The sequence below is a fragment of the Amblyomma mixtum genome, chromosome 8 (assembly GCF_055824585.1).
Source record: "Amblyomma mixtum isolate Tamu chromosome 8, ASM5582458v1, whole genome shotgun sequence".
Taxonomy (NCBI): Eukaryota; Metazoa; Arthropoda; class Arachnida; order Ixodida; family Ixodidae; genus Amblyomma; species Amblyomma mixtum.
In genome coordinates, this window is record NC_143019.1 from 43,176,310 (window position 1) to 43,200,473 (window position 24,164).

The following is a 24,164-nucleotide window of genomic DNA, read 5'->3' on the forward strand; positions in this document are numbered from 1 at the left end:
AGGGCCAAGATGTACGCAGTGAAGTGTCTTGCATAGACAGTGATGCGTCAGGATGGCGCCTACATGAAGATAACGATAATTCTTATGGTCACTGGTGTGAATGGGTTAGCGACTGAGCGCCATGATCTCCACCGCAGGGATAGTAATGTTATTCTGGAAGATTACGCATAGAGTTCCTGCAGTAGAGTTACGTGTTTTAACGCGAAAAAGTAGATAAAAAAATTCCATACAGAACGTGAAGGGAGTAAATATTCGAAAATGTGTTTTGGTTAAAAGCATGAAGAGAAAACCTATTTGTATGCAAAAATTAACTCACGGCGGGAAGACGCTTGGAACAATCATGGACGCAGAAAAGTAAAATGGGAACACTAGAGTCATTGGGAGACATGTTCTCAGTGTTTGCCGTAGTTTCTGTATCGGCGGACACCTGGCGTGTGCAGGTGGCACTAGCTGCTGGCGTCCTCTGTATATGTTTCTTTTATATCTGTCGCTCTGTGTCCGCACGCGGTACTCTTTGAATTTTTAATGGAGTAGCATCAGGAGGGCCATGAAGGTGAAGCTTGTCCGGTGGCGTCGACGGTGCCTGTGTGAAGCCTCGACGTGCAAGGTGGTGTTTAGGACGTTTTGCGTCTCTGCACCTGCCACCTGCCACCTGTCAACCGTCACCCTCTCCCTGGCTCCTGTCCTCCTACCTTTTTCATTTGAAGGAGACAGATGGAAGACGGTGGACGAATAATGACCCATCAAAAATGAAAATGGCTCAGACTACGACAGTCCTAGATGCAAAATTTACAACGTCCTGAAGGTTGGCTCACCTGTGCGAAAATGATTCGTGTGGGATGCACTCCTTCTCACAATGCTCGGGTAGAAAAGCCTGGGCCTCCGAAGCCCAACAAGTGGCTGTGTTTGAAACAGCCACCTGCCAGTGCAGTGGTGCATCGCTTAACCGCTGCGCCAGTTGTGGTACATAGACCACCTGGGATCTAACAACGTAACACGTTTTGGGGAGTGTCGTAGTCGAAACTGGAGCAGAATTGTACTTCCAGTGCAGTAACTAGTGAAAGACAATGCAGTCAGAATTTTAATATAGTCAGAACTAGATTAGATTGGCGAGTAAAAGAAGAATGCTGTCGGATTTCCGCATCATCAATTCAATTGATCGCCTCTACATTTTTATTTTTGAATGGTCGGCTGCGTACCCCCGGCGCCGACGCGTACAAATGACGCAGCACAGCGACGTGTTTTACAAATCTGTCGAGCTTCATCGGAGCAAATCTCTTATCGCAAAATAAGTTGCACCGTGGTAGTGCGACGAATAGGCAGAGCACGATCCTTGTGACTCTGGCCGACTTAATACAGCGGCAGTATCTTCGGCAGGTAACAATGGCGACTTCATCAGACCTCCCGTGCCTGCTATTGGTCCATCTCCTCCTGTTTCTTTCGTCACGATTGACGTCACGAAGAAATGAAATCGAAATGATTCCTTAGGAATTACCGCAGAAGGGGGTGGTTCTCCTTAATTTAAACTCAAAAAGTCACGTCACTCCAGCGAAAGCGCCGGGGGGGGGGGGGGGCACAGGGACGAGCTTCGCCGCATCGCAGATTACTCAGGTTCCGAGAAGCAATAGTAATGGCCCCATGGCTAGCGCCCATTCCTACAGGAGTTCGCATTCCTGGCGTCCCCTCGCGTTACTGCCCAAAGTTAGCACCGGCTTCGGCATCTAATGAGGCCGCCGTGCGGCACTTAAATTATTCCGCCTGCGCCGCTGTAATTATGTCCCACACGCGGGCTTCTCGACCCAATCTCTTCACAATTTCCATCCACTCTGGGCGCGCATTTCGCTACTTCCCGTTCCTGTTCTCCTCCCCCTCTGTTCTCCGTCTGTCTGAAGATGTCTCCCATCAAGGATAGAACTATGCAAGCGTGGTCACGAAACATTGTACAACCCAGATTCGGACCGCTCTCTCCTGGCCTTTTAAGCAGTGATTATCGAGTTACAGCGAGAAGGGTAACGTTGAAGCAGTGGTTTAACTTGACCAACGCTCATTCCGTTTGTGCCTTGACTACGGTATGAAGGCAGAAACCTCAGCAGGGTCATCATCATCATCATCATCAGCCTGACTACGCCCACTGAAGCACAAAGACATCTCCCATATCTCTCCTTTTAAGCGTGTTTTGTGTTAGCCCCGGCCACCTTACCTTTCTTCCGCGCTCTGCTGCGCTCGCCATCTCTTGGGATCCAATTCGTTACCGGTTTCTTCTTCTTGATTTCGACTAGGATGTTACTAACCCGCGTTTATTCTCTGACCAACTCTGCCCTCTTCCTCCCCTGAGAGACATTTTCAGATAGGTGGAGAAGAAAGTGTACTTAAAGAAAGTGCCAGGGGAAAAAGAGGCAACTACGTTAGGTTGATAGGTTACACATCGGCAGCAATACCAGCGTTTTTTCAGCCCTAAATTTGTCAGCGCTGTTGAGAAAAATGGTGAACTGTCTGATGTCTTCCCGCATTTATATGCCCACGAAGCCTGGGTGACCTTGCGCCATTTTTATACCAAATATCCTTTCAACCTCTCCGGGAACCACTAGAAAAATTACTGGCTAAACTAATGGACATAGTCGTCCTGTCCATTTCTCTTTCCACCTTCTTCTCTCTTCCTTCTCTCGTCGTCTTATATGCTTTCTTTTTCTTTTTCTTCTTCTTTATCAGATAACCTTCTTCACTCCTTCCTGCGTCTCCTTCTTATTTGCTTCTGTCTTCTTCTCTTTGTTTCTCATTTTGTCTTCTCATCTTCCCGCTTGGCCTTTTTGATTGACTTGGTTTGGCTATGAATGGCTTGAAATGGTGCGAAAAACTACGGCGGGCTTTGTTCAGTCAATTCAACGCCGGAGGTTGCACTCTCAATAAAGGCTCTCGCCGTGAAACAGTAGACAACGAAACCGCTTGGCTCAGACGTCAGATGGCCCTTTTGACATCAGTTATCGACAGACGGCACCACAGTACAGTGTACTAAGAAATATAGTTCACTACGATATGAAGCCGCCTTCATGGCGACCTCAACTTTTGGCAAGATCACAAGGTACTCCATGACCGAGCGTGCTTGTCCGCTGTTTCTGAAGTTGCTGCGCAAGACGGCTTCCGGTAGGCCGACTGGCCGACATGAGAAGCAAATGACGCTTCGCATTCCGGTACACGAGCAACATACATCGCTCTGCTATCTATCTGTTTCGACGCTACTTCATGTGAAAACCATGTTGAACGTCCAATTGAGAAGTCAGTCATGGCCGGCGAAGAACATGGCGTTAACACACTTCTCGATGGACGGCGCTGAAAGTTGTTTGCATTTACACATTTTTATGACTTCATACCTGGCCCAAGCCCTCGGAGGACGGTGGGAGACTCACCCTTCGCCGCACCAGAAAAGAGGTCTACCTCGAGCTCCGCCTCGACAAACGCCTTTACCCTCCCCCTCATCCATCACTCACGGTGCCGGAGGCTCGCCTTCCGGCACATCCAGATGAATGCAGTCATCACCCCGTCCCGCCTCTTTCTCTGTCGCTATCGATCGGACCCTTCCTGTCCCAACTGCCCCTGTATCCATGCGGACCTGACCCATTGCCTCTTCTATTGCCCGGCTGCTCCTACCCCCCCACCTTTTTTATCCATCACCACCTGACTCGACTTGCTTGGCGCTGAAGGGGATGAAGAACAGCGACTTCTGGTCACCCAGGCGGTCGACATGCTCGGCGTGTAAATTATGGCCGAATAAAGGTTTTCTACTAATACTATGACTTATACAAGCTCTGTTTTCGGTAAAAATGGCATATTTTCAGTCCTGGGACCCTAAACTTTCAACCTCAGAGCACTTGATGTTAACCCATGGCTGTGGTTGTAGAAACTAGACCAAGTAACACGCCACAGGCTTCCGGAGTACCAGGCTCTTCCCGGGAGGCTGAGAATAAAAGCGGTTTCAGTAATATTTGCACTCCTTCTCTCCCACATAAGAGCGTGGAAATTACCAGAGCCTTAACCGGAGGAAGAAAAAGTCAGGAGGGAGCGTCACGTGACAGTTTTGAAGCCCAGTGACAAAAGGAAAAGAGAAATAAGCGGACCCACGTGACGCTCACTGCGGTGCTTTATTGGCCATACCGTTGTCTTGGGCCTCAGTTGAGGCGCACTTCGGCACGCCCAGAGAAAGAGTAAGGAGAGAAAACGGCTTCATCACGGCCTAGCTTGCGGTGGCCGGTGACGTCACATAACGCTCTCTACGTAGTTTTTTTTTTTTTAATGCGTAAGCATTGTGTGGTTACGTAGGCGGATTCGGCGTGTACTAGATATTCTCGGTCCTATAACCGAGGAACTAGTTGGTATATCAGAAAAGAATGGTGTCGTGGGATAGAGCGTCAAAAGGGGATGTGCAAGTGACAAAATAGTTAGCGTGGGTTAATTAGGTAATTAGAGTGGCGCCAAACATGAAAACGCCGGAAGTGGGGCGGAGCAACGCGTGCCGCCAAATTTGAAAACGAAGCATGGCGTGAAGTTCGACAACTCAGATGGGCAATTAATGGAACTTAAGTAAGACAATTATTTGTATTATCGATACGGTTTCGATAACGTATCGATAGGTGGTCTATAACTGATCGATAAGTGATCGACTTCCGGTTTGATGGTCTAGACTTGCGTTCACGAGTCTCAGTTGACGTAAAAACTGTTGAAGTGTTACGTCGACGTCTTGCTTTGACGTAAAATGTGTGACGTCATACAATGTGACGTCATGCTTACGCATTTCTCCAATGCGGGTGCCGCAGTGATCTCTAACGTTTTTTACTCCATGTCCAGTTTCGACGTCGATGGTGTTGACGCAGGAAGGATTCCTTCTTACAAGATATTAAACCATTTATTTCGTGGAGATTATAAGGCCAGCTCTTGTTTCATTGGTGACTGTGAGGTTTAAAACCACCGTGCATTTCGAGCCCATAGCCTCGCTTTCTGGCTGTTCTTAATGACATAATCAATGAGCGCTCCGCTCCATACAGGACGGTGGTCGATAACATAGCGTGACCGCCTTAAGCCTCGCTTAAACTGGCCGGTCAAGTTGCGCAAAACGAGAGGTTTCCCGCACAACACGTGAAAACTGTTATCGGGACACGAATGTTCGCAAATCATCGATTTCGCCGCGTTTTGCTACGGTAACTTGGGCAATACTTTGTCCGCACGATTTTTCCTGGACGCTGCCACATTCGTTATCCTACTGCTTCGTCTCTATTACAGACACCCACGCCAGTTTTCGATCCACACTTCGATCACAAGTCCGCCAGATGCCCGCATTGATGAGGGCCATCAGGTGTCTCTTTTTATCATATCCTTGAATGGTTTGAACATTCTTCGAGGTTGCGCGTTTATTGATCGGGAAATACTCAATTTGCAGGATTATTTGTACTACGCTGTAGGAGAGATGGTAAGATGGAAGCGGAAGCTTTTTGCTTGCGCCGGTGTGCTTAACGCAGATGCCTAATGAGAGTGTGCCCCAGTGTAGGCTCTAAACTGAAATAACTTTCGTGTCTTCTTTTGACATTATGATCACAGTTCGGTGAATGTACTATTTTTTTCCTGCAACGAGCGCTGTTCGGAGGATTGCACGAGCAGATTTTGTCGCTAAAGAAGGGGCAAGCGGCCTGCTTCTGCCGAGGAAGTATCAGCTGAAATGCGAATTATAGGTGTGGGTTTGAACAGGATAACATCAGCCACCATAAACCACAGATAAAGAAAAATTTGCAACCACCCCCATGGAGACGTAAGAACAAAGACTCTGCCTGAATTCTCAGTAACCTTTGTGAATAGTTGACTCATTACCATGAGCGAATGCACACGAATTGCATTTACTTAGAAAATAAAGCTTTTCTTCTAATATGAACGTGCCACTAACGTGTTGTTTGGCCCGTTCTTGCTATCAGGCACAGATAATAGAGAGTTACTATGGCACACGGAACAGAGCATTGGAGAAATTCTGTTTGCTCTGAGTGCTTCTTAAGTTTTAGAGGCTCATTCGTATTTGTGACGTCACTGGGACGTCATCTTTATGGTCTTTTAACGTTAGGAGACCGGAAGCGGGCGGAGTGGGTGAGGGAACAAACGCGGGTTAATGATATCCTAATCCAAATCAAGAGAAAGAAATGGGCTTGGTCAGGCCATTTAAGGCGAAGGCAAAATAACCACTGGGCCTTAAGGGTAACGGAGTGGATTCCAAGAGAAGGCAAGCTCAGCAAGGGGCGGCAAAAAGTTAGATGGGCGGATGAGATTAAGAATTTTGGGGCATACGGTGACAGCAGCTGGCAAAGGACGTGTTAATTGAAGAGTCATGGGAGAGACCTTTGCACTGGGGTTGGCGTAGTCAGGCGGATAATGATGACAAAGATGATGTGACGTTATTTCGTTCGAACCAACTATGACGTAAACAAACGCTGGACGTTTGCTCTCTCCTGACACAAAGCCGCAACACTAGTAGGGGGAGAGCTGGGGTGGGGAGTGTATTTTGGAATAGAGGGCAAAGCGCATCCTTTATGACAGTGTGCTCTAGAAGACCCTTACCAAGCAGATCCCCCATGATCTCGTGGTCCCGTACAGCACATAATATCCTGGGTGACGGACGGCGTAACTCAGTTGAAACGGGAGGCCTAAATGAAGAGCCACCCGAAGCGGGAGCAGTGTTCATTAGAAGTGTTTTTAAGGAATTCATCAAGATGTATTCCCCTAAAGCCCTGTCTTTACGCCAAGGAAAAGGAAGCCGCCAAGCGAGTATTACCGCCGCCACAAATTGTAGTGTGTGCAGGGGTGCGAAAAGTTTCTGCTGAAAAGTCGCCCGGGACACCCGACTACTCGGAACGCGTGCATTCATCTTCACTGCACTTTCCGGGGCAGAGGTTTGTAGGTGGCCAAGCTCCAAGCCGTACAAAGCTGATGCTCTTCGACGAAAGAAAACAAGGCACGGCTGCTGAGACGCTGATTGGAAGGCAGAGGCTTCGCTCAACGAACCAAGCTAGCTTCGTACGAGTTATCTGGATAGGCCTGGGACTGGGATGCGATGTACGCATCCTACCTTAGAGCACCCTTGTGAAAAAAAAAAAAAAAAAACTCATTTTCTCTGCCCCGGCGGCTAATCTAGCTCATGGAGTCTGTGGCGCAGGAAAGATGCTAGGATTCGTTTTTATGCAGCCATCTGCCTTTCACTTGGTTTTTGCTTTCGACGTCACTGAATCTGAATGATTAGAGTGCTTCAACTTCCGATAATCATTAATATTGCCGACAAAGTAGGAGCTTCTTGCGTGGGAGTTTTGCCAGGTTAACAAAGAGGCAGGACACCTGTGATACAATTTGAGTGATGGCAGCAGAACCTTGCCCACTGAGTAGAAGCTGCTTTCCTCTCTGTAGATAAGGCACTTAACACATTGTGCTGAGGCCTTGTGGAATGCTAAACTAGGCACGAAAAGAGTTACTGGAATCAAGCTATGGAAGGAAAAGAGTAGGAGAGAAGCGGCAAGATAAAAGTTGGAACGTCAGTCTGAAGATAATTGATTACTTACATATTCGTGCCGCCGTCTGGTTTTTTCAGGACCCTTCAGTGCAAAACAGCTGCGAAGTCGAATTGCTTTTCACTTGATGAATGTCTACCTTCACTGTTAGGCAGTACCATCATCTTAAGAAAAGCTGCAGGAATTGAGCATCTGTCAGCTATGCACCCGGGGTCGTCCATAACGTTGTATCTTGCTGCGGCCAAAATTGTGCATCGAACAGTTTCTCCTGAGGAACTCGTTATTGGGACTTAGGGGCCAAAAGTGTGCGATTTCACATAACGAAAGCTGATTTTTTTTTTCCTAGGCTGTACGCAAAACTGTTGTTCTTCAGATGACCACAGGAAATTTTCAGTCCTTCGGCAAGAATATTTAATTTTATTTTATTCATCGAATTTTCTCCTCATCCATACATACTAAAGAGCGTCTAATCTGTTGCACCTAGATGAAGGCAAGTAAATAGCAGCTACTTCGTTCACTCGAAGTGCCTCTTTCAAGGACACTTGCACTTTGTTTGTACAGGGAGTAATTGAATCAGGGTCCCATTTATTAGCAAAGGCAGAATCCAAACTATTCGTAAGCAGGCACGCCATCATCGCCGTGTTTTTTTACCACTTGCGTTAATGTAACTCTATTTTAACGCCACAGCATTGAGGGTCCCGTTCAGCGGAGAACCCACCGTAGTTGTTGGCATGTCGTGAAAATGAGGATTGGCGGAGAAGGCCCTGATGGCACTTTCTCGTGTTGGGGCGCGAATGAACGGCAGGATGCCTTTTTACTTTTTCGAGCAACTGTTTATTAATAAGGTTAAGCTAAGAGTGATTACATAAGTGCGTACGGTCCAGCGTCCATCTTGCGTCTGCTTCTTCGTCTTCCTCCCCAGGGTTGCTGGTCTTTCCGTCACCCAGGGTTGTCGGACGACTGCGCTTTTTCCGCTACGCGCGTTCGCCTTGCATCGGGAGGTTCGCTAACACACATGACCTCGCGCCGATAATTTATGCATCCCTTAATGATCACACAGTAAAGCGATGATTACGTCACTACACAATTCCTCATTAGTCTACAGGATCGTGACGTCATTCCACCACCATTACACAGTGTCTCCGCAGAAAGAAAATTGATTTATTTGAAAAGAAAATGGTCGAGCCGGGACTCGGACTGCTGCCCCTAAGTTGTGAAGAGAATGCGCTACCTCTCCACACCTGCTCGTTCCTCGAAATGTTCATACGCGTATCGGTTAAAATGAGTTCTTGCGTGTTCTCTGGTAAATAAAAAAACAATTAGAAATAAAAACTTAGAGATCACAGCAACGACCCGCATTGGAGCAATGCGAAAGCAAAAGCAAATCGTCCACATAATATATCGAAGCCCGTGGCTGTTCTGACGTCCATGGCTACTTTGACGTCTAAGTGTATTTTTAGCGTTTTTTTCGCGTTTAATTAATTCACAAATTACACCTCATGAACCAAATTTTTTACTATCGGAACCTACCATCACAGCGCAGTGCCGCATCAATCAACTGCTACACCACTGCGCCAGGAATGGTATGAGGACTTCCGGGGATATGGAAATGTAAAGTAGAGAATGACCAATTCAGTATATCAATCAATCAATCAATCAATCATTTTATTTCCTTAGAAAAGGAGGAGTACGGGACTAAAAGCTCGAACAGCATGCATATGGGCATGTACCCATTAAGTTGTCGCTTCATACCATTAAGACGAAGTTTAAATGTCCGCTTTAATATATCCTTGTCTTTTTAATCATTTCTTAACTTGCAGTGCTTCAGACTGCTACGCGCCTTACATTCTGCAGTTCATCTTAAATGTTATGTGTTTGCCTGCGCGTCCTGCACTAGAGAAGACGGCTTCTCTTAATCCTCGGATATAATTGTACTTTGAGGACATGAATGTATAATTATCAAGATTATCTCTGTTAATGGTTTTTTCTTGTTCTTTCAATTCGTGAAAGCTGAAAGGTTCGAAAACTGGCTCGAATAGGATGCGACTTGTTTTAAACATTCGCCGACAGCCACAATATTTTCATTAATTAGCTGCAGCCTTGTTTAGCCACTAATTGTTTTCTCTTACTTTCACTTCCCTCTTCATGGTGGCGTCCCTCCATCATCTTACCTTATTTTTCTTTTTATTTTTGCTTGGATAGTTCCCCCGGGATCGCTGTTGCAATGGGCATCACCGTTCTCGAATTTCTACTGAGCCCAACTTGTGCAGGTGTTTTATGCTCTGCCTCGTCCCCAATGAACAACCAACAAGCCCGGTCATCAACTAAGCAAACTTCTTAACACTTATAGCCTCCTTATCCCACCCTGTTTATACCTTTGCCCTCTTTCCTTTACTAGATTTCTTGCTCGCGGTTCGGTTTGCTTGTTCTTTCCTATGTCATTCCTGTTTTCGCGGCGACTACCCACTACCTATCACAAACTACTATTCCCAAGGTCTAATTTCTCGTCCCTTGCAATCATCGAGACTGTTGGTGAATAGGGATGGGCATAGCGCCGATCTGGAAACGGATCAGGTTTTGTTCTGTTTTGGTATCTGTGCATGCATTCAATTGCACTGAGGAACCGGTAGGGAGACGTAACCTGACCAGTTCTACTTATTGTTTTTTCTTTTTCTTTTTAGTTGGGGGGGGGGGGGGTATAACATAGTGGCTGCTCGTCAGATCACCATCCATTCCAGCAGACACACATAAAACGGGGGCCAATTCGCAGAGTGTAGCGCAGTATAGTCACTTGCTCTACAGCGTTTATGGAAGATCAGTGTTTGTCGATGAAGCGTGGCTAGGATCTTCGTGTTCGGTAAGCAGTAATCTGATTTCGTAAGGCGCTGTCTCGTGGCTTTTTGTGCTTGTGTGTGCTCTGCCTCGAAAGCACACCACAAGTCAGCCACGTTATTTGGGTCTGGTCAGTTTTCCAGCGGCTGACTATAACCAGAACAACGCCTCCTCTTGCTGAAATTGGTGTCCGGTTTTTCTAGTACACCTAGATCTTGTGATTCAGTTTTTTTAGTTTTCAAGTCATCAAACCAAGCAGATATAACCAATGTATCTATTTTTAAGGGGCAAACACTGCTCTTTTCGTTTCTGTGGTTATTAAAGTCTGGATCTGTGCTAACAGCCATAAGAGTTGGAGGGCTTCTCAATTATCTCACTTTGTGTTCGCCCCGCCGCGGTGGCTCAGTGGCTACGGCGCTCGGCTGCTGACCCGAAAGACGCGGGTTCGATCCCGGCCGCGGCGGCTGAATTTCGATGAAGGCGAAATTCTAGAGGCCCGTGTGCTATGCGATGTCAGTGCACGTTAAAGAACCCCAGGTGGTCGAAATTTCCGGAGCCCTTCACTACGGCGTCTCTCATAGCCTCAGTCGCTTTGGGACGTTAAACCCCAATAAACCAAACCAAACCAAGCATCTCAATTGCTTCGTGAAAAATGAACTCAAGGGGAAGAAGGAAGGCCGAGAGAAAGAAGCATAGTACGCACCACCAAGATTCTTTGAAAGCTTTAAACCCTGATACCGAACACTGTCAAGGATGTGAGTGGGTAAGCTCAACATCATTTCATTTGGCCAAAAGCCCTTTGGCGCCCACAATCTCCGGAAGCCCTGACAGCAACACTGAGTCGGGTATTTTTTTTTAATATTTTTTTGTCCCGTCCACAACCCTTTTTCGCGCTTACCCATAGTATCTTCCTACTCGCACAGTAGCGAGACTGCATTCGACTCACTTTCCAATAAGACGATGTTCGCAAGGCTGCTTTCTGCTGATAAGCAACAATTAAATACTCGCTGCGTCCGTAAGCTCATTTTGAAACCACTGATACCCTTGAACGGGCGATTAATTATTCTTGTCACAATGCGATCGCAGTAGTGCTTCATTCAAATAAAAATGTTATCATTAGTGGTACGCGGAAGCTGACCAGCGTGCACTGTAATTGAGATATTGGCAAAGAAAAGGCCCGCGGACCACGCTAAAGCATTTGCAAGTGAAGTGTACGCAAAAACAAACACTCATGCCTCCCAGGAAACGAAAAGGTCAACAACATAGCCCGAGAACTAACTATCCGGGCAGGACCAGGCGCGATCCCAAACCACGGGGCCAGCTCAGCGAGGGACCATCTACTCACTTTTAGTGAAATCATAACTTTCTATCAAAGGAGCAGATAGGAATATCCCCCGCCCAACCCCACGCTCAGGCAAGAGCAAGCAACCACTCTCAGGCAGCTCCTAACGCACATATTCCCATGCCCCGCCATACTAGCCAAAATTCATCCAGGTATATGCTCTGCAGAATGCAAAAACTGCGGAGAGTATGCTAACCTTAACCACACCATGTGGGCCTGCAGTAAGAACCCTTTAAGCGGAGTAACCACAGAGGAGCAGTGGGAGACCACGCTGCGCATCTCGGACCTGTGGCAGCAAAAGTTGCTCACAGAGAGAGCTGACCGGGTCGCCGAGATCCAAGAGATCAAGGCCACCAAGCGACAGTAGCCCGCCTGCGCCAGAAGAGAGCCTTCCTCTTCAAAGACTATACATAAAGTTTATTCTCTCTCTCTCTCTCATGTGGTGCGGGCATGCTCCTTTATTTCGTCCCATTAAGCTAGCCTCACAGCACGCTTGCGGGAAGAACAAATGTGGAGTTAGTATGTGCATGCCAGTTTCTCTGCACCCATGCTTGCGCGCAATAAAACCAGCTCTTCGCCTGCACCCTGCGCGGGAAACCTGCCCGTAAGGGAGCCGGCTTTCCTTACCTTGATCGCCCCCCTTTTCTTGTTTACGGCCTTATAAAGAGCTCCCATGCGCTTCACTTTGCTTTCCTGCCTCGTTAATGCACTTGTTTTTTTTTTATTCCAGCCTTCTTTTAATAAACAAATATCGCTTGTTTCCAAAACAAGAGCACATAATAAACGCTACCCATGTGCGTTCAATAAACGCTGTAAGCGCAGCAGCACCTGAAGTGCCACTTTGCTTCCTTGCGTAAGCGTTTCTATTCCTGTCGTGGAAATGAGCTAATTAAGTGCACTGACATCCCTCTCCCTAAGCCCCTTAGCAGAGCAAGTGCTCTGTTTCACGGTGCCTTAGTGCTGGCCTAGAATAAAGTTTTTCCTCCTCCCCTAAGCCACACAGCCAGAGCGGCGTAAACAGGAGCTTATGTATCCATTCTTAACTAATGCCGCAACTTTACACTTTTCTTCTATATTTTTTTCGCTCTCACACCTGCCCTTCCTAGCATCGTTAGAACAGCTTCGTTCTGCACCGCCCTATAGTTGAGTGCAGTATAGCGTAAGCTGAGCTTAAACAAAGCCTTGGCAGAATTCTCGGGTCATCAGTATTTAGCGAAGACTCAAGGCTCGGGGCTGGGCTAACGTCCGCTACGTGTACACTGATTGCACAAGTGCAGCTTAATGAGAGCTGTCTTGCTGACAGTTTTTTCTGAGATCCAGACAGAAAAAAATAAACAAAAAAGACTGAATGACATTGAGGCAGCGCTCATACAAAATGTAGTTCTAACGCAGCCTTTGGACGAACGATGCTTCCTACCAATACCTGCTGAACTAGAGACGTGGACAGATGGCCCTGCTCCAACGCGCATGTTCTAGTTCATGCCTTTTGCCGCTAGGATAAAAACATTACGGCCGGCGTGGCGCTAATATATAACTGTTGAGAAAATGGCCTTCTCCATCATTTTATTTCAAACAGGGCAGTTTTATCGTTTATCCACGTAATCATTATCATCCATTTTTATATTCTACGCACGGTGGTGCCGACGAAAAGAAAGTGCAGAAAAATGAAGACGCTTTTTATGAGCTTCTAGAGGAGGAAAAGTCGTTATTATGGCCATTTTCATTGCTGACGTTATCATAGCAGGGAAAGACAAAACAAATGTATTAAATAGCACGCACGAAATGTCATACGATGATGATGATCCCAACAGACGAACAGGGCAACCGAGCGCCCTCAACACCCAAACAACTAACGAAAGTTTGCGCACGAATCACCATAGGACCCCTCCTTCTGTGCAGGTCTGTAGTTCAGTAGGTCTTGCCTCCTACCTTATTACTCCATAAAATAGGTGCCAGCTTTCATAACACTGTACGCAGTTGCCAAACGCGATGTAGGAGAAACTCCCTTTCGTTATTGTTTTTTTTTTTGCTATTTCAGAAGCCGACACAGCTCTGTGGTGCTGTAATAAAGACCGTTAGTTACAGGGGAAGACACACAGATGGAGCTAGATGCTCTGCCTCGAGCGAAAAACAAAACACTACGAAGAGAAGTTTATTTAAAGCGGCGCCTCTGGGCCCAGACGGAAATGTAAGCTGTCCTACACACCGGATTTTGTTTTGCTGTTGGTGTGGTTGCTAATTTCAGCTTTTGTATTTCGTTTGGGTTGACTGGATGTGGTGCTGAATGTAACGACTTAATTATTATTATTATTATTATTTTGTGAATGTGGTCCTTGCAGTATTCCTTTCTATGCGCAACTGTCTTCGCTAGCAAAGACTTTGAAAATTTGATAACTATGTGCGGCTTTCCATGAAAGCGCAGGATACCGTTCAGTTTTACCGCTCACCCACTTCCTGTGCACCAAAAAGAGCCAAGGTTTACTATACTTGTTCTCGTATAGCGTGACATGCTTGCAAAAGCAATGCTATGAAGCGTTATCCCAGGATAGACCTCTATGCCGACAAGTCTGACCAGAACTAGCAACTACGTTTGCAGATTGCCATATGAACACCTTTCTTTTTGGTATTTCTTCGCACCGAATGGCGACAAATAGCCGTGGTGATATTTTTTTGAAGCATGTTTTGTAAACCGACTTCCAGTTCACAGAGCGCCGTTTTCACGGCTCATCACCGAAACGTTCTAGCAGTGACATATCGGTAAAATATAACCCTTGCTATGCGTTCAATGGTTCCTTGTGCCATACCGAGTTCCAATTCTCAGAGCAGTAGGTAACTATGGAAGACAGAATTCATTACATCGCACATAAACTTCAGTGGGAGAAGCATAAACTTAGATATAAACTGCAGCTTTACTTGTGCACTTTCTTTATAACTGGATGAGCCAGACTTTCAGTTAAAGCAACTTTATACCATGCTCACTTTCAATCTGTTCTCGTGAAGAAGGAAGCTTACGGTGGAGTTCTAGAAAATTTTTTATCAGTTCCCTAGCCACCGTAGCTTTGAAGATGGTGGCGAAGGGAAGGAAGATATGTTTCGCATATAAATAAATAAAAAACGAAATGCATTACAGACGCTTTCTAAACGAGATTGGTCTTGCGTTTTCATTTGACTTTTTGCTTGCTCTGAAAGCGTTAGTAAAATTTTAATCGAAAAAAAATTGGTTCACAACTTTTTGTCCGAGGTGAAGATAAAAGAGAAAAGTGAGTGGCTGACACGTGGAATAAAACTGACAGCAGTGCTGACTCAGCTTTCATAACTCCGATGGACACGAGGTGAGAGAACATTTGGAACACGACATGAGAAATAAGGCAGAAGACACGATAGGGAAAGAATACGATGAAAAGTAGAACCAAAAGGTAGAACTTCTGAAGGATGTTATTGAATCTCGGACACTTTCCTTTCTTTATCCGTTTCTTTCTTGCTTTCTTGCATCCGGGCCTATCTTGAGAGCTGTTTTCAAGGTTTGACAGCTTCAATACTTCCTTATGTAGTGACGCAAAGTTCCGGCTAAGCTAGAGGCTTGTAGTTTTCATGCTCTACCGGTTTCTCCAGCCGGCGGTGACAGCCATTGCTCGAGTAATCGGATCCACTTCAAAAGCAGGAAGCAGACGCGCGAAAGGAACTTAAGTTCCGACGTGAACGGGAAGTCGAATGATTTTCGTCGGCGAGACCGGGATGGGCTGAGCACAGAAAATTCACCACGGTCCGAAATGACGCACGCATCCGGCTGAGACCTGCTGCCTGCCTCTCTTGTAGGACGCGGTCATGTCTTGGCGCTTCGCTTTATTTTGCTTCGAGAGCAGTAAGAGAGGAAATGGGATGAAATGTCCCAGCAACCTGTACTCTTTATTTTGCTGGCGCTTTTTCTTTGGACGAACTTCTTTTGAACTGCACGAAATTATAAAGAAGTTAGTCATATTTTCTGTTTGTTTTTTTATCAGACACAACCCTTCCCGTGGTAGGTGGAATAGGTGAGTGTTGTCAGTACTGATTCCGCTCTCGGTGCCTTGTGTTCATTCATTCAATGAGTTACGATTGTAAGGTCGTAGTAGCAGCAGCGGTTTATTATAGAAAAACGTAAAAACAAAGAAGATGGCCGCTGATCAGAGAGCTGCAGCAATTACCTTACGTACCAGATCGGCCGTCAGCAGATATACAAGAATAGACAGAAAGAAGAGTGGATATAAAATATATACTACATGGAATGCTTTTAAAACGGCAGGGAGATTAAAACCCAGATGCTAATACGCACACAGGAGTTATATCGCAGTCCACTGCTAGGCGCGTCGGCCATCGGCGTAGCTTTTCGTACTACGTGCTCTGAGCTGCTGCCTCTCGTATTATGTGCTTCAAACCATCGCCTTAATCATCTTGTGCGCTCGTTCTATGCCGTAAATGTTTGCTAACGCCACTGAAAGACAGACGAGTTCTTTGACTCGTCAAAAAGAGAAAGCAGCGAAAGACGCTGAGCTCGCTGCCGAGCACGACAAAGAGAAGCGAACAAACGCAGTTGCACGTAAAGCTCCAAAACAGGCTTAGGAAGCCAAGCGGGCTGTCTAGCTATAGAAAGCTCCTGAGGGCTGGGGCTCCTCAAGGCGCGCAACTGCCACCTGATACCGGGCCCGCCACCACGCTCGGCCATGCCAGGCTACCGGTGAACCTGCCAACTCAACCATGTTACGTGGTCTCATCACGTGACACACGTTGTCGACCAATCAGCGAATTTTATGACAGACGACACCGGGACGAGGCTAGTTTTTTTCTCCGATGAGGCCTCTAATGCTTGCATTAAAACAACATAAGCTTAGGAAATACCAATGAACGTTTGATTAAAGAATGAACTGCGACGGTGTGAGAGCCCTCTCTTGCTCGTGCCTATGCCTTCCAATGCTCCGTTCACTCTATTTTACTCCTGTTTTCCTGGCCCTAAAATCCCTTTCGTATGCGTAGAACAGAAAACCGGACAGTGTTGGGGATGTACATACAAAACAACTATTTTTTGTTTATTCCTTATCTTTCTGTTTTGTAGTTTGAGCCAATGCCCGTGGCCCCGTGCTCACTAGTGGACTTGAGCACTACTGAGCACGCATTGCTCATTTTACAAAAAAATAAAACCACACTTGTTTCTTTATACCTTTGTTTGTACTGGCAGCTTCCAGAGAAACATCATCATCAGCATGACTACGCCCACTGCAGGGCAAAGGCCTCGCCCATGTCTCTCCAATTAACCCTGTCCTTCGCCAGCTGCGGCCACCGTATTCCCGCAAATTTTAATCTCATCCGGCCACCCAACTTTCTGCCGCCCCCTGCTACGCTTGCCTTCTCTTGGAATACACTCCGTTACCCTTAAGGACCAGCGGTTATCTTGCCTTCGCATTACATGACCTGCCCAAGCCCACTTCTTCCTCTTGATTTCAACTAGGATATCATTAACGCGGGTTTGTTCTCTCACCCACTCCGCCCGCTTCCGATCTCTTAGCGTTACACCTATCATTTTTCTTTCCATAGCTCGCTGCGTTGTCCTTAACTTAAGCTGAGCCCTCTTTGTTAGCCTCCACGTTTCTGCCCCATAGGTGAGTACCGATAAGATACAACTGTTGTATACTTTTCTCTTGAGGGATATTGGTAGACTGCCATTCATGATCTGAGAGAACCTGCCATATGCGCTCCACCCCATTCTTATTCATCTAGTTATTTCTCTCCCATGATCCAGATTAGCTGCCACTACCTGCCCTATATAGACATATTCTCTTACTACTTCCAGCACCTGGATACCAATTGCGAATTGCTGTTCCCTTGCTAGGCTGTTGAACATTACTTTGGTTTTCTGCATGTTAATTTTTAGCCCCACGGTTCTGCTCTGCCTGTCTAATTCAATGAACATGCTTTGCAGTTCATGTCCTGAGTGACTTAGCAAGGCAATGTCATCAGCAAATCGCAAATTACTTCTCTATTAACTGTTATCCCCAACTGTTCCGATTTCAGGCCCCGGAATGCCTTCTGTAAACAGGCAGTGAATAGCATAGGCGAGATCGTGTCTCCCTGCCTGACGCCTTTCCTTATTGGAATTTTACTGCTGACTTTATGGAGAACTATGGCAGCTGTGCAATCGTTATAAATATCTTTCAATATTTTCACACAACACTCTTCTACACCCTGATTCCGCAATGCCTGCATGATTGCTGAGGTTTCTACTGAGTCGAATGCTTTCTTGTAATCTATGAGCGCTATATAGAGGTGCTGGTTATATTCTGCGCATTTCTCTATCACCTAATTGATTGCGCGAATATGGTCTAAAAGTTGAGTATCCTTTGCGAAAGCCTGCCTGATCATTTGTTTGATTGAAATCTAAGTTTGTCCTGACCCTATTACCGATTACCTTAGTAAATACCTTGTAGGCAGCAGAAAATAAGCTGATCGGTCTGTAATTCTTCAAGTCCTTGACGTCTCCTTTCTTATGAATTAAGATAATGTTAGCGTTTTTCCAAGCTCTAAGTACGCTCGAGGTCATAAGGCATTGCGTATACAGGGTGGCTAGTTTTTCGAGCACAATCACCCCTCCATCCTTCAAAAAATCTTTATTTATCTGATCCTCACCAGCTGCGTTCCACTTGTGCATTGCTCTTAAGGCTTTCTTTACTTCCTCCTTCGTTACTGGCGGGATGTCTCATTGCAGTTCTCTACTGCCTCTCTCAGTAACATTCTAATTGCAACCGTTACTGTATAGATTTGTGTAAAACACTTCGGCTACTTTAACTATGTTATCCATATTGCTAATGAGATTGCCCTCTTTGTCTCTCATCGCATACATCTGGTTTTTACCTATGCCTAGTTTTCTCTTCCCTGCTTTTAGGCTACCTCCGCTCTTTAGAGCATGCTCAATTTTCTCCTTGTTAAACTCTCTGATGTCGGCTACCTTGAGCTTATTTATTAACTTCGACAGCTCTAATAGTTCTATTCTGTCTATGGAGTTAGACGTCCTCATGATTTGCCGTTTCTTAATCATAATCAGATCTTTAGACTCCTGAGATAAGTGCCCGGTATCCTGCCGAACCAGCCTACTTCTACGGCCCAGTCCGTAATGATATATGTGAAACGATTGTTCATTGTTTCAACATTACAGTCCTCATCTTTAGTTAAAGCAGAAAACTTGTTCCGCAGGAAAATCTTGAATTCCTCTGCTTTTCCTCTTAATGCTAACTCGTTAATAGACTTCCGCTTCACTAATTTTCTCCGTTCCCCTTTCACATCGAAGCTAATACGGGACCTTACCATTCTGTGGTCGCTACAACGGACCTTTCCGAGGACCTGCACATCTTCTACGATGCCAGGGTGAGCGCACAGTATGAAGTCTATTTCATTTTTAGTCTCACCATTGGGGCTCTTCCACGTCCACTTCCTGTTGGTTCGTTTGCGGAAGGAGTTATCCATGATCCTTAACAACTCTAACAACTCTCCCCTGCTATTCCTAGAACCTATGCCGTAGTCAGCTTGTACCTTTTATTAAGCCTAATTACGATAGCTGCCGCCCTCTCGTTAATGCTATAAATCTCCTCTATGTTGCCAGCTATATCCTGATTGATGAGGAATCCCACGCCTAGTTCTCGTCTGTCTGCTAATCCACGATAGCACTGTACGTACCCGCCCTTTAGTACTGTATACGCCTCATCTGTCCTCCTAACATCACTAAGCCCTATGACATCCCAATTAATACCCGCTAATTCCTCCAACAGCCCTGCTAAACTAGCTTTACTGGATAAGGTTTTTGCGTTAAACGTTGCTAGGTTCAGTTTCCAATGGCGGCCTGTCCGGAACCAATGATTCTTAGCACCGACCGCTGCGTCACAGGTCTGACCACCGCCCCGGTCAGCTGCTCCGTAGCCACTGGGGACTGAGGGCCGAGGGTTAATTGGGTTGTTCATAGTAGGTTGCGGCCAGTAGTACACCAGGGTGGCCAAATCCTGCTCTGGTGAGGAAGTGCGTTGTCGTTTCTATTCACCGAGATCAGGCCGCACCCCAGGCCTATTAGTACAGATCCATCGACACATGGAGTGATCTCTTTCTAAAAAAAAAAAAAAAAACCGGTGGAGAATTGTAAACACCGGGGGCCCGGGGGGGGGGGGGGGGGGGGGTGGAGGCGGCCCTACGCCTCTCTAGGGCTAAGCCTCAGCGTGAAGCCCAGCGAAGAGACCGAGCGTCACGAAAAAAGCGGCCAAAACAAAAAAGGCCAGCGCCCCAGAAAAGGGAGCCGGCGAGGACCGAGACCGCGCGCGGGAGCGTTAAATTTCCGCGGAGCTCACAGCGTCATCTCGCTGTCAAAGCAGGCGGTCTCGCTCCGAAAACTTTCCACTCGTGATGGTACCGAGACAGTTCGCTATTCTGCACGTACTTCGTAGCAGCATTCTGGCCAAATTTTGTTTTGTTGCTGACTAGTTGAAAAATGTCCCGCGGTTGTGGACGACGATTTTCGAACCGGGAACTCGACACGGCACAAAGGGGAAGGCAAACAAACACAGCAGATCAAATTTTAAAATCAGATACATTTAGCTGCGTTCTTTGACCAACTCTACATGTTTTACACGGCACAAAATGAGCCTGCGGTGCGTGGCCTCGCTTTACGAAGCACACAAATCTCTGCTCAGATTACACGGCTCTAGAGGGCGCGAGCAGTCACGATCTGTATATCGCTTTTCACCTCGTGCGCTCACCACTAACATGAACCACTTCCGCAGTCGGCGAACACATTGATTTTTTTTTTTATTCTTTAGGTAACGAAAGTAGCAGCGATGAAAGGTTTTACACAGATTTTTTCTTTTCTTTTTCTCAGATCTGAACAACGTGTTTTGTCCATCGCAGACCTCTGAGGTGTTTTTTTACTGTACCGTCAAGCTTTCATGCTGTTATTTATGTGTTGTCCCAGGTATACATGACCCGCACGCCAAGGCTAAATCCGCTTGGTGCTCTGAAACCATGGTTATAAAGGCAAATCTTTTCAGAGACCACGCATATTGTATTGCAGCGCGCAGGCAAAAGCAGGAATAAGAGAGTAAAGGCAGGTCGTTGCAAATGGATCTCTACGAGATGTCCTGTAACAAGAGAACTGTTTTGAAAGGCCAGCCTTCATTATGAAACTAATATTGACCTTCTAGAGGGCTGGAATGAAAGCATAATGTTGTTCTCAGAATTGCAGGAAAGGCTTTGGCGCGCAAAACAAGAAATTAGACTCATTCTTGCCGCTCGCAGGTGGATTTATTACTTTCTGTATTCTTAATAATCCTCATTTTAAAGTCACTTCTGCTCCAAAAGCCTTTCCTGGGTTCTCCAATTACCCATTCTTCCCGCCAATTTGAGCAAACTTTTTTGCGCGTAATCTAAATACTCGGCATTCATGACGCACGGTAACAAGAAATGGCGAACTGGACAACATATACTTTGGAGTTGACTGTACCTTAAGTGGTTTCAATATGAGCTTAGCTATTAAGACCTCGTGCGGCAGGGTACATCGTAGGGTAAGGTGAACTTTCAACTTTAAATGTCTTCTTTTGTTTCTGACAGTCCGGACTATATCGCTTCACTTTTATGCGCTTTTATATTACAGCCACTTGCAGTCGTCTTCAGTGCCGTTCAAGCATTCATTGCTCGCACCTCGTTGATTCCCCGGAAAACGACGCCTTGCCGAGTTGCCTCCAGAATTAGTTGCGTCAAAACTTTTCCACAAAAAAAAGTACCGCTTGCATTCGGGCGTTTTTAGTTTGTGGGCTGCTCATATTTCATAATGAGTCATCATGGAAGCATCATGGAAGATTTAACGTGCTCTATGTGCGAAGTACCAAAGTTGCTATCTTTTATTTAGATTTGCTGTGCACTAGCAAAATGTACGTAAGCTCTCCACTGTTGTCAATGCAGCTTAGCCGAACGTTTTGAGAATGTAGAAACCATTCATAAAGCACCATTTACGCTTAATGTTCAGTTCTTCACTAAAAAACTCGTGCCGCCCTAGGATTTAAACCAACGCAAAGAAAAACGATGTAGTCGAATGGTCAGTATGTCAGTGACTATGCCTGAAAAATAAAAACAGTATCACGTCCACTTGAGCGTTAGTAAAAGACAAAGTAGCCCCGCAAGCCTCGTATAAGATATGGAAATTGGTCCTCAGTCTCTCATTTTGATGATTTCCTTTCTAAGAGGACTATCTCGTAAGCGCAGCAGGCCTCCCACGTGTTTCCCTCGCGACCTTCCCATCATTTTATATTCAGATGCGGTAGTCGTAGCAGAGTGCCACATAGTTTCAACGCGACAGGCCAGCAGTTACGCAAAACGACTTGCTTATTGCTAACCCATATCCGCTAACTGCTTAAACCAGTTTCCTCACATGTTCGGAACCGCTACACGCTTGCTCCATAACGACGTTGTGCATTTGTGATCGTTTGCCTGCCACCGGCTGGTTCCCGGTTGATCCTCTGACTTCCTTTCGCACTTTTTTGCTTTTGAATGTCGCGGCGGCTTGCTTTTTCCTTTTTGTGGACTCCGTCATCAGGTCTCACAGGTCTTTGTTCTTTTATGCGATATATAGAACCCTCCCGGAAACAAAAACGCGGCGCAGTCCTCCGATGTCCAGAAAAACCTCGATTGGCTCGCGGGCAGTGAGGTAAGTAGTGACGCCAGCAGACCGGAGAAATCCCATTGGCTGGGAGGAGGTGACGTCAGTAGCCCGGCAGAGACGTCACCACACCGAAGAGTGCTCATTGGCTGAAAGGAAGTTACATCACCAGAGCAGGTTCATCTGTGTGAAGCCTCAACTTGCCACCCGTGGCAGGTGGTGTACAGGAAGATCTCGAGAAGGGCCCCACCAATCACTATTCGTAAATGTATTTCCACCTTCGAATGATACGGCATAGTGAACACAAAGTGTAATTGGGTGTCCCTGTTTTTTTTTTTCTCTTCGTTACAAAGGTTCTCCGAACTTTCTTACGAATTCAGTGCAGCTTTTAATACTCCTCATTAGGAACGCTGGTGCTTCATAGAGTTGTTAAGTTGTTAAGTTAAGCCCGCGAGCTAACTCTGTTTAAGTTGTTTGTGGTGCAAGTGCGCGAAAACCTTTAGAATTTACTGTAATGACAAGAACGATATAGCGATTTGGCATGGCCTTTTGCAGTGACGTCATACGTTACGTCACTGCACGCTGACCGATCAATGTGGCCGTTCGGTTACTTGCTTAGCTCCGCCTCCTCTTTTTTTCTCCCACTCGCATTACGCTGGCGCCGAAGAACCAGAAAACGAGCCGTTCACAGATGTCGCAAAAGATGAATTTAAATTCTCCGTACCAGCACTTCTAGTCTGTGGCCGTACAGACAGTCGGTGTTACACCGTGCGCTTTTCGACGCAATGATTCGCGATCAGTGGAATTTAACAAGGCGGCATGCAAATAAAATATTCCACTCCCCCTCTTTCCTTCTTTGTGAATATTTCCTGCTTTCGGAATTTTTTTTTTCGTGCATTCTTGGTGCGATAGCATTTTACTTCATCGTCTTCATTGTTTTATGCTTCTTTATTACTTTGTTATCTCTATTTCTACCCAAATTACTTGCCGCAGTAAGGTAACGTGGAGCTTTCATATTTCGTGATTTTAGCTTCGCTTGCATCTACTCGATGTGCGTGCATTAATTGTGGCCAGCCGCATCCGAGCAGCAACAGCGCTTCGGGCAACATCTTATGCAGTTGTGTTCGATCGAGCCATGGATTATCTGTTACGCAATGCGTAGTTGCAATGCCCGGAAAGCAAAATGGAGCGATTGCTCCAGCGTCCCTACACAAGCGCATTGGGCGTCCAGGCTGCAAAGCCTTGGGGTCTGTACGAACCCTGTAATGACCACAACTTTCTTCGCTGCGGTTGAAATCCCCCAGTGGGCTCCCACTCGCCTTGACGAATAGGTAACAGGAGCACTCGGACTCTATATTAGAGGTCACTTTCCTCAGAGCAAGCGGTTAGCAACACAAGCACAGCGGAGCAAAGCAAGAGAGAAATAAACAAGCGTTGACCGAAAAACTACGTGATCGAGTTGCCCACCACAGCGAGCTGTCGGAGGCCGCGTCTGGCGAATTAGAAGACCTGTTCTTATTCTTTTTTTTTTTCCTTTTTGCTTGCTTGCATGTCGACCGGTAAGTTGCGTCGCATTCCTTTGAGCTGGAAGGGTCAGATCTTTCCTCTTTTTTTTTTTTTTTGTCGTTGCGCAGTTTTTGTACCCTGCCAGGCTATTACTTGCATTTTCATCTTTGTTGGTCAGGGATTGATCTGCAGGTCCTGTTGAGGCCAGCCGACGCGTGAAGGGCAGTCCTCGTGTGTCAGTGTGTACGTGACAGAGGAAAACCGAATTGCGCGTACAGGTTCCGATGGTGCTGGC